Source organism: Lissotriton helveticus, chromosome 7 (genome assembly GCF_964261635.1).
Source record: "Lissotriton helveticus chromosome 7, aLisHel1.1, whole genome shotgun sequence".
NCBI classification, from domain to species: Eukaryota; Metazoa; Chordata; class Amphibia; order Caudata; family Salamandridae; genus Lissotriton; species Lissotriton helveticus.
In genome coordinates, this window is record NC_136068.1 from 453141329 (window position 1) to 453153754 (window position 12426).

The window sequence follows — 12426 nt, forward strand, 5'->3', positions numbered from 1 at the left end:
TAAATGGGCCCAATGAAGGGTTGAGGCGCCCCTGAAGAGTTTAGGGCCTTGCACCGGAGGGGCCTGGATTACGCTCCTGCACTCATGTGTCATACGTGCCATACTGATAACCTACAGACAACGCAAAGAAGACTCAAGTCACGGCTGGTCAATAGAGGGCGATGTTGGACAACTAATGGTTACACAGGTGCCAGGATACATTGTGCGAGTATGCTGGAATAAGTCGCTGCAATGGGTTCGGCAATCTGCTGAATGGTGGAAAAATAACAACTGGAATGACTGACTGCGAAAGCGAATAAAAGTCTCGCGAGGGACATACATGCCTTGATGGGAATGAGGAGACATGGTGACTCCAGGAAAAGATAACACGCTCTGTGTTCAATCAAATGCTCTATTCCGGGCACAGTCCTAAACAAGCATTTGCATTGCAACGGTCTCGCATTTACAAGAGTTTGATCTATTGGCATTGTAAATGACAATGTATTTTATTTATGTGTTGTTTTTAAAACAGATAAATAAAAGGCATTGTCATTTACAATGCATATAGCTTAAACTCTCACAAATGCAAGACCTATTGCATTGCAAATGAGTTTGGCGCCTGTGCTATAATATTTTTTTTAAAGCGTTAGGAGAGAGCTTGTTCTGTCTGCAACGGCAGGCAGGACAAAGCTATTGGAAAAAGTAGTAATCGGAGGCTGTAATTAAAGTCTGCTGAGTAACTACACACGTAACAGGGGATGCCGCCATGGGAGGTTACAAAATGAGACAAGGCGGTATTAAGGAGTGACTACGAAGCCTATTGACCAATGAACAGCCACAGTTTACAGTGGCCAATTACACAAGCCAATGAAAAATATGTTCGGAGAGTGGAGCTGCAAGTCCCTACCTGAATACAGCATGCCTCGCAGAGCAACGTATGCCAACAGAGTGTGAGAAACAGTGCGCCCCAGCTGCGATAAAAAGGAGTCCCCCGCCAGATGTACCTCGAGGGGCATCTTGGAGCTGATGTTCAATGTCACCTAACTCGATAAACAGCAGATGGGCCCGGTACAGGATTCCTTGAAAGGCGAACTCCATTATAAAAGCACTACCCCTCTATTGGCGAGGCTGGTGCCAGAGATAGTGACGCTTATATTAAACAAGGTATATATAGTATGTGACATGTAAGGGAGTACATAGGGAGCCAGTGGCATTCTCAAGCATAACACATGCTCATTTAATGCATTAAAGCAAAGGCAGACAACTGCATGAACTGCGAAAAATGTTAACTGACACCTCTCAGATGTGTGTGACATAATGGGCAGCTTTACTGTTCAGTGACTGAGCCTGTATCTTATAACCACGCCGCATCTGTGCTGACTGACACCTTTCAAACTGCTTCACCCAAAGGATGCAGCAATTGTACACCAGAGCCTTAGCTGTGCTCGCGTACACCTGTACGACCTTGAGGGAGAAAAACACAGACAAACGTCAGAACTTGTTAGATCTGTACCCCAGTCTTAGCTGTGCTGACGGACACCTGTACGATCTGGGTACCATAAAGGATAAAAACACAGACAAAGGGCAGAGCTGGTTAGATCTGTACCCCAGTCTTGGCTGTGCTGACTGACACCTGTACGATCTGGGTACCATAAAGGATAAAAACACAGACAAAGGGCAGAGCTGGTTAGATCTGTACCCCAGTCTTGGCTGTGCTGACTGACACCTGTACGATCTGGGTACCATAAAGGATAAAAACACAGACAAAGGGCAGAGCTGGTTAGATCTGTACCCCAGTCTTGGCTGTGCTGACTGACACCTGTACGATCTGGGTACCATAAAGGATAAAAACACAAAGGGCAGACCTTGTTAGATCTGTACCCCAGTCTGCTGTGCTCACTGACACCTGCATGACCTTGTGGGATAAAATCAGAGACAAAAGGTCAGAGTTTATTCGATCTGTACACCAGAGTCTTAGCTGTGCTCACTGACGCCTGGAAGATCTGTACAGCTTGAAGACTAGCGCTACAGTCCAATGCCTCAGTCTGTGCAATATGCAGAATGTAAGAAGCCGCTATGCAGGTTCATTCCTGTAAGACCTCTGTAGCCTGAGACGTTGCTATGGTCGCTGGCACCTGTGAGATTTATTTAAAGTGAGTCACTGTTGTGTTGCCTAACACCAAAATATATTGTGTAACAGTAACCAGAAGGAATGTCCCAATGCCAAAGGCTGTAGGATGCGCACTAGCCAAGGAGCAGCTCTGCTGACTGACATCTGTGAAGTCTGTGTAACCTGTAGAACAGCTGTACAGCCCTTTAAAATCTATGCAACCTGGCTGACACCAGTAGCTCTGCATGGCCTGATGCTGGCACCTGTAACATCTGTGTAACCCCTTGAGCAGCTATCCTGACACGTCTACGATTCTTGTACCCTGCAGAATGCATTCACTGTGTAAATACCAAGCGTGCAAGATCTCTGTGTAACTCGAGGGATGGCTCCGCTATTTCATGCCACCTGAGTCTGTCAGGCCTGCCTAACATAAAGGCTAACTCTGTTATGTAAGGTGTGGTCGTCTTATGTCGATATAACTCGAGAAATAGATCTCTTGTCTGAAAAGCTGAACCTATCATATGTGTTTTGCCAGAAGAATCTCAGGTGTTTAGGTTGTCTGTGACTCGTGAACATATGTGAAAGCACCAGTTCCCAAAAGGTTTCTACACAATGAATAGTGTCTATGTCAGTCGGCTGCTTTAACACCTCACCTAATTAACTCATCAGGACTTTCATATTTTGTACCTCTAAAGACTGTTAATATATAAAGATCATTAATACTTTAAAATTCTGCACATTTTTTTCCAATACGCCTACGTGAGCCACACCCATATGTAGTAATCAGTGAGAGTGCCTATAGTCTACCAGTAGCATTCGAAGGTGAGGATGACAAGTGGATCACTGCAGCAGGCGCTTACCCTGCTGAGCAAAACTATAACCTGACCTAGCCTACCTGTGCCCCAGATTGCAGTGAGCAGAGTCCAGGAAGTGGTAAGGAGACAGACTAGTGCTGTCTCTTCCCAAGACAAAAAGTTGTTTAAAAAAACAATTTTCACTTTCTGTAGTTTTAGCCTGCCTGTAATTGCATATTTTATCACCTGTGTTGTGTTTTAAATTTGTGGTTTTCCCTGCCCATGATTGCCTCCATTTAGTGTGTTGAATTGTGCGATTTGCAGTCCATCCTCTGTAGTTTGCCCCTCATTCCTTGCTGACATTTCTGTTTTCCCTCCAAATTTCTCCTTTGCTCTGTGCTAAGACTTGTATGTTAAAACAGTGCACTCCCAGCCACCATTTTGTGTTCACAAGCCAGTGAAACCAGCCCCTCTGCCTCCCCCCGCCCCCCCCCCCCCCCAGCAACAGGGATTTTTCAACATCAGAGGGTGCTTCTGTGAGCTGTTTAAACTGTGTTTTACTAGGGCCTGGGCACTTCGTTTTTTGGTCAGCAAGGGGAGTAAAGTTTTATTCAAACAGTATTGTTAGATTTCAAGTTTGTTAGGCCCTTACCTGCTGAAGTCCAAAGAAGGGATTGAGCCTGTCTGCCTCCTAAGAGATTCTGAACAGGAGAAGCAGCTTCCAACTACCTTCCCAGCAAACCTTGTCTTAGGTCGCTAGGACCTTATATGGTCTGCTAGTGGTTGGTACATGTCTACAATGATTGGTGGTTGTATCTGGTGTTTCTATTGGATTAGGGTTAATGTCCTCATTGGTTGGGTAATTGAGGGTTCTGATTGGTTTCTGGGTCTGTGATTCAATCATTGTAGGGTTGGGACTAGGGCTAGGGTTACGATTTCTATTGGAAGTAGGGACTAGGGCTTCCTATGTTATTGGTTGTTGGGAGTACGGTGGGACTAGGGTTAGGGTTAGGGTTAGACCTTTAATTGGAAGTAGCGATTAGGGCTTCTGGTGTTATTTGTTGCTGGACTAGGTGTGGGACTAAGAGTAGGGTTAGGCTTTCTATTGGAAGTAGGGACTAGGGCTACCTGTGCCATTGGGACTACTGGTAAGGACTACTGGTAGGGCTAGGGCCTTTATTGGACGTAGAGATCAGGTTTTTTTTTTAACTGATTGGGTGCTTGGACTAGGGATAAGATTGGCTGTAAGGTCCTGGTCTCCTATTGGTTCTAGATTTTAGGGCTAGTGTTGTGATTGGATAGTGTTAGGGCTAGGGTTTCCATTGGCTGAAGGGGTCACCTGTTTACTAGGGTTGTAAAAAAGGCCAAGCTAAGGGCGTCTCAGCCCGGGCGTCGAGGCTAAGGGCAGAGAGGACAAGGGCTGCTGCCTGTTTGAGTCTGTTAAGGGCAGAGAGGACAAGGGCTGCTGCCTGTTTGAGCCTGGTCGGGACTAGGGCCAGAAAAGCTGCACTTTTTCTCATTTAGCAATACCCAGCCCACACCAACCGCATCCACAAACAGAGCAACACACTCACACCAAATGTACACCACACACAACACTATGCACAGATGAATGCACCAGCCTGCACTACAAACCCAACCAAACCACATCTACACACCCTACTATCCCAACTACCACACATATCCACCATCACCTACAAACAGTACACAAGTCTATCCTATACCACTGACCAATACACTCATCACTAACACAACGCCAATCAACACCATACATAACTACATCCCATTCAGACACACTCTCCCTGCTGCAGTTACACTAAACAGATCACCTTTTATCACTAACAAACGTATAATCATGTCAATTGTCCAACAAACACCCTCCTCTCCCTTCTACCATAATAATACTAACTCACAATACACACACACTGCACACCACCACACTTTGTAACTCTTGCAACAAACCAGTCTAAGATAAACACTCTCACCTCTACTTCATTCCCTCCTACACACAACATACACTCTACTCATAAACACATCACCACCCCCTCGACGTCAAATCCTCCTCTCACAAACAATACTACACAACCAAACCCATTGCATGAAACATATACATCAGCACCCTTTTTCACTACTCCTCAAAAGCAAAACATATCAAACAAACGAGCACAACAAGATCTTCAAAGAGCAACACCTCATAATACTTACCATCATAAAATACAAACATATACCCACCTTTCAAACCACACAAAGGAACAAACTCCAATGCCAAGCTTTCACTCTTCCACCATATCTAACACAGATACAGCAATACAGCACCTCTCTTCTAACCGCCTCTCATCCATGGAACAATTTAGAACATTATTACATGACCCACATGCTGCACCACTTTCCCTGACTCCTACACCTTCCACCATAAACCCACACAAAAAATATAAGCAACATGCCACACGTCACAACTTTGCTTCCCCATGTCTACTTCACAACAATGTTACACCACAAAAGCAACACAGCACTCCAACTCACTCTCAAACACCATCTCCAACACATACTCATGCAGACCCTTCAAAATGCCTTCTTAGCATGCTGGATGAGGAACACGATACAGCACAGCTACACGATTGCTATCCTAATACAGCTAATACCAGCACTAACAAGCATTTGCAATGCAATAGGTTTCGCATTTACACGAGTTTAAGCTATTGGCATTGTAAATGACAATGCCTATTTTTGTTTTAAAAAAAAAAATAAAAGGCATTGTCATTTACAATGAAAATAGCCTAAACTCGCGTAAATGCGAGACCTATTACAAATGATTTTAGTTCAAAACTGAGCGTGGGCCGCTTCAAGGACACCGTGCTTTTTTTTTTTTACTTTAACACTGAGCGCGGTGTCCTTGAAGCGTGCACCGCGCTCACTATTAAAGTTGAAAAAATAATAATAAACAGAGCGCAGTGTCCCAGAAGTGAAAGCCACGCTCAACATGAAAGTTAAATATAAATAAATAAACAGAGCCCGGTGTCCCTAAAGCGGGCGCTGCGCTCTGGATACAAATACAAAAAAGCCAGTTGCTTTGCTAATAGTATTGTATTCTAGCTTTGCATTATTTAGTGTATATTTGTGATATGTGCATATATTTGCTCTCGCCTCGCCCCTTTCGTCCGCCTCATGCTATTGTAACCCTCACTATACGAAATTAACACATACTATTCTTCTATTCATTCACCTCCCAATTCGAAAACACTGCTCTTTTCCTACTAACGCTATGCTTTAAACTACTACACATCTAACAAAACAATTCTAACTACATACAACTACAACATATCACAAATATACACTAAATAATGCAAAGCTAGAATACAATACCATTAGCAAAGCAAATGGTGTGAAGAAGTACATCCCAAGAGTAAGGTAGATAAAAGGTTGAACTTTATTCAAATTTCAGGAAGAAAAGGATCTCATCCACAGGATACACAGGCTGGCAGCAACTGACTGTCTCAGCATCATTTAGAATCTTTTCATGACTACATCATACATTCTAAGAATAACATTCTTAACTACTAATAACACATCAAAGAAGGATACCACACATCTTCCCCTGAAACATAAATATTAGTTACTTTAAAACAAAGTCACAAAGAGCTGCAGGAATACGGGTTCGACGTGTGCTTCTCCCGACAGAAACATCAGGTTCGACGTTTCCCTTTTTATTAACTGACTTGCTGTTTGATAAAGAGTTACCAGCAGGAACATCACCACTAACCTTTGAGGGAGTACCTGAACAAGAAGCAACCCGATTCAGATTCCAAACCCTCCCATCATTTAGCTTAACAGCATTGCGAAATACTTTAGAAACATAAAAGGGAGAAGAGTATTTCGGTCCCGAGGATCTAAGTGGAAGACGTATCCTCACCCGATCCCCTACACATACATTGGAACGAGCAACCGCATGTCTGCAATCAAAGTTCTTCTTCCTCAACTTGGATTTTATCTCCTGTCTCAATGAACTTAGGCCCCTGTTGTGATTCACTGTTTCCACACCTAAATTCCTCATCCAAGTTTGAAATATCGGGGTGTTTGGAGTGCGACCACGAAAGAGTTCGAAAGGAATCTCCCCCGTGGTGGAATGCGGCATAATTCTATATACCGCAACTCTATCCATCACATTGTCCTTCCAATCCGAACCCTGATCCTTAGAAATCTGAATAGACTCCTTAAGCACACGGTTGAACCTCTCCACCATACCGTTACTTTCTGGATGATAAAGAGAACAACGCTTATGTTTGATACCTTTGTTCACTAAGAAGGCTTCCATCTCTTTTGATACCAGCTGTACGCCATTGTCAGTAAGAATCGTCTCTGGGAAACCTTCCCTAGCAAAAATATCACTCAAAAACTTGACCACATCTTTGGTCTCAATATTTTTGGTGATTTTTATCTCAGGCCAACGTGAGAACATGTCAATCAGAACTAACACATACCTCTGACCAGCCACAGAAGAAATCGGACCTAGGATGTCCATAGCTACATCCTGCCAACACCGTACGGGTACCTCCCTGATGACCATTGGTTGCGTCCTCGTCTTGCAAACTTTATCAGAAGAACAACATTCAACGCAATCACGAATCAATCGTTCCACAAAAATATCTATACCTGGCCACCAGAAATGCAAACGTATTCTCTCTTTAGTTTTTGATATGCCTTGGTGACCCTGGTGAGCTAAAAGAAGAATTCTTTCCCTCATCAGAGAAGGCGGGACTAGTCTAGTACCTCTCCACAACAAGCCATCCCTTAAAGATAACTCGTCCCTAACGTTCCAGTATCTTTTGGCAGCAACGCTCAAACTCTTAAGACAAGGCCATCCTTTAGTCACCAAATCACCAACTTCTTGCAATTCAGAATCTGTACCCATGGCATCTCTCCAATCACTCTCCTGAACGATTCCTTCTACAATCTCACATACCTTAAACTCATCTACCTCCCATGAATCCTCTAAGGATAAAGAAGTTTGATCATTCTGTTCCACAACTAATCTTGATAGGCAGTCAGCAACTTTATTATTCACCCCTGGTAAGTACCTCACGTCGAATTCAAAGCCTTGAAGTGCAATAACCCATTTGCAAATACGTGAAGAAACAGCATCCAGATCTTTTTTGTGAAATATTTCCGTCAACGGTTTATGGTCAGTGTGAACCACAAACGAATTACCCCAGAGAAACTTCTTCAACTTCCTAATTGCCCAATAAATACAAAGAGCCTCTTTTTCAATTACGGAGTACGATAACTCAGGGCCCACTAAAGATCTAGACAGAAACAAGATAGTGATCTCCTTCCCATCCCTCATCTGCTTGAGCACCGCTCCTAGGCCCTTAGAACTAGCATCAGTGACCAAAATTGAATCATTACTTACATCAAAACTCTGTAAGGAAGGAGCTAGACTTAAATCACGCTTAACACTTTCATATTCCTTCTGGCACACCTGAGACCAGGAAAATTTTACTCCCTTTTTTAATAGCTCTCTCATGTTAGATGTCTTGTTAGCAAAATGGGGCACAAACTTGTTATAATATTCCGCCATACCCAAAAAGGTAACCAATTCCTCCCTAGACTTTGGCGTAGGTAAACTGTGCATGGTCTTCACTAATTTGTCCTTCGGTTTCACACCGTCAGGAGTCAAGCGGTGACCTAAATAGTCAATCTCAGTCAAGTTAAATCTGCACTTATTTTCCCGCAAAGTCAATCCTCTGTTCCTAAAACGTTCCAGAACAGATCTAACTCTAAAATCATGTTCACTTTGTGATGAACCAAAAACAAGTACGTCATCTTGATAAATTTTGACTCCAGTAATACCCCTCAAAACATCTTCCATCACTCTCTGAAAGACTGAGGCTGCAGAGACTAGGCCAAAAGGTAGACGAGTAAACTTATAAGTGCCAAAGGGTGTGATAAAGGTTGTGAGACCCATGGAAATGTCACTAATCTTGACTTGATGGTATGCAGCCCTAAGGTCCAGTGTGGAAAACAAGCAAGCATCTCCAAGTTGAGTTAACATAGTATTGATATTGGGAAGAGGGTATCTATCTGCTACTACCCCTCTATTGAGACCCCTCAGGTCCACACAGAACCGGATTTCACCTGAGGGTTTGCGTGCTAAAACAACAGGCGAAACCCACTCACTTGCTTCAGATTTGACAATAATCCCATCACTCAAGAGTTTCTCCAATTCCTGTCGCATAGGTTCTTGCATAGCTAATGGAACATTACGTACTTTACATGCTACAGGAACTGCATTTTCTTTTAAAATAATATCATGAACGTACTCAGAAAGACAACCTAACTTGTCACTAAAAACATTTTTAAATTGACATCGCCAGTCAGGATGAGAAACATTATTTGCATGCAAATCAGTGCCTTTTCCCACACTTACAACGTTACAGTTAGTTGGACAAAGGGACATATCATTCGAAGCACCATCAACCCCTCCGGAGTGTGGTACTATGTCCCTTAGAACAATACAGGGGTTCTCACCAGGAACCAGGGCTACATGTAAGTCTGCCTGATGGAACCAACTCAGAATGCTGTCGCCCCTGCAGGAGATGTAAATTTTTCCCGCAGCAAGTCGTCCCTTGTAATCAATTTGACCATTGAAATAACCAACAATTTTAATAGGTTTCCTCCCATAGGCTAGTGGTCTTATGTCGGGCTTAAACACTTTTACTCTTCCAAAAAGCTTTTCTTCAAAGAATACTTCGGGTATTAGAGTGATTTTTGCCCCAGAATCAAATAACATTTTGACTTCGCAATCGTCAATGCGTACAATGTCAACAGCACCTTTACATTTTTTTCTTTCAGATAAGGAAATTTCACAACAAAGGACATCATCTGAATCACAATTGGAGTCTTCATCAAACAAGGAAATTTCCCCACAATGTAAATCATCTGAATCAGAATCTGCGTCTTCTTCTATCATCACTTCTTTTACTTGTTTTCTTTTTTCATTGGTTTGGGACCTGCAAGCCTTCGAAAAGTGCCCAACCTTCCCGCAATTATTGCATTTGGAAGATAAAGCCGGGCAGGACCTATCATTGGCCAGATGATCAGAGGCATTACAACGGAAGCACTTTAGTTTGGAATTTGCAGGGGGCTTATAAGATTTAAGAGAAGAAGAAGTGGAGCTGGACATTTTCCTAATGTTTCTAGTCGCAGCTTTCTGATCCATCTTTCCCAGGGACTTACTTTTATTAATAACAAGAACTTTTTCTTCAGACTTCTCTTTCTCCTTCTTAAAAACCTTTACGCATGCATCAGAATGTTCTAGTCTTTTGGCTATAGTAATGACTTCATCCAAGTTAGGATCATCTTTTTGCCACAACTCATCCTTAATTTTTTCTAAACAACATCCTAACATAAATTGATCACGTATTCTTTCTTCTAAAGTACCTTCAAATTTACAAGTGGCAGCCAATTTGCGCAAGGCAGTGACATAAGTCTCTATAGACTCTTCATCTTTCTGCATACGCCTGCCAAAGTGGTACCTTTCTAAAATTGTACTCACCTTTGGCAAGTAATGTTTATCAAGCTTTTTAATGTTAACTTCAAACTCATTCAAGTTATTTGCCTCCTCGGTAGTCAAGTCAGGCAAATGTTCGAATACTTCTTGCCCTTCGGAACCTAAGCAGTGCATTAGAAGTGCAGACTTCCTTTCTGCTGAAAGAGAAGTGCCACAAACCCTCGCATAATTCATAAAAACTTTTTTCCATTTTGACCAGCGAATGGGAGGATCCCCTGGTTTTGATAAGAAAAAGGGAGCAGCAGTAACGTTTTGCATGACTCACTGGTAAAATGGAAAAGAACTGAGTTGAAATATAATCAAGCAATTAAGAGGTATGAGGAAAGTACTAATGAATCTGTAAGGAAAGAATTAAATGACATAGGCTATCAGCACATAAGAAAACTTGCCATGAAATTATGCTAAAAGAAAACAAAACCTTATCATCAATACCAGATCAGTGTAAAACCTGTGATGAAAATGATTAGGGAAGAACAATATAAGTGTACAAGTGTATTGCAATATAGCTGAGAGTGACAGCGTAGAAAAAGTAAAATCAAGCACACTAGAAAGCTGAGTATGTCAGCGTAGGAAAGTATTTGAAATCATACACACTAGAAAGCTGAGTGTGTCAGTGTAGGAAAGTACCTGAAATTATACACCCAACAGAAGCTGAGTGTGTTAGCGTAGGAAATCAGAGTTCAGTTTTTTTTTTTTAAATAAGAAAAAAAAATGTGCAGCCTGCGTTTAAACTTTCTTCTTCTCTGACGAACGAAGGGTAGCGCTGCGATGAATCACAGTTCTTCGTCGTGGTGTACGCCGCCGTGAAGGACAGTTCCGTCGAGGCGTTGTTAAGGAAGCTGACGGTCGTTAAGAAGTGCGGCCACGTCAGCGTAGGACGCGCATGAAGCGACGTTGCCAGGGAAGCTGAAGTTGTCAAGATGTCTGCTCACGCTGAAGGATGACGTGTGTGAAGCGCAGCGTCAGAGATAACGGGTTTAGAGCGTGGCTTGGAGCGCGCGGCTTGGAGACAGGTAAATATTGTTTACATCCAAATAACGAGGCGTTGTTTACATCCAAACCATGCGCATAGTAGCCACGCGGTCCAATCCAACCATATAGTGCTCAAAGTAAACGAAGAATCACCTTGCCATTAAAAGGCCAATGACGTTGTAATCTCGGCAGGCAGTGACTAGAAATCAAAACGCTCTTTAAGGTGAAACTTTAGTCACAAAGGTTGTGAAAGCTTTCAAAGTTAGCAAAAGAGGTAGATTCTGTTATAAACACGTGAGAAAGGAAAGCAGGCAGATTTTCCTTTTTAAACACGTGAGAAATGAGCACATGAGGAAAGAGTAGAAGTCTTCAAGCCTCAAGAGGAAATGTAAAAGCAGGGAAAATGAATGAAATTAAATATTTCCCTTTAGGTTGCAGGAGCTCAACAAGAGGAGAAATTTACAGTAAATGTACCTTGAGTTGTTGAGGTTTAACGTGGAAGGTGAGGCTTGGTGTTGAGATCCTTTGAGAGTTTCCTCTTTCCTTTTAAAAAAAAAATATAGTTCTTCCTTTTAAATGGATGTTAGAAGTTGGAAGAAGTCTTCATCCCGTCCTCGTCGCCAATGTGAAGAAGTATATCCCAAGAGTAAGGTAGATAAAAGGTTGAACTTTATTCAAATTTCAGGAAGAAAAGGATCTCATCCACAGGATACACAGGCTGGCAGCAACTGACTGTCTCAGCATCATTTAGAATCTTTTCATGACTACATCATACATTCTAAGAATAACATTCTTAACTACTAATAACACATCAAAGAAGGATACCACAAATGGCTTTAACTTAATCATAGGCGAGACCTATTCCATTTTCAATGCTTGTTAAGTAAGGATACAGCTGAATGGGCCCTGCCGGCTGAGAGCTTCGATTTCTGCTCCTGAATCCATCTGTATGTTTCAGAAGGACTGAAGCATAAGTGAGGCAAAGGCGTTCATTAACTCTTGGT

General features: G+C 42.4%; 1 protein-coding gene across 1 annotated transcript in view; it reads right to left on the minus strand.

The window, feature by feature from the left end:
- The window catches only part of LOC144768599 (uncharacterized), a 149447-nt gene that overhangs the window by 72795 nt on the left and 64226 nt on the right, over positions 1-12426 (minus strand). The window lies entirely within an intron of this gene.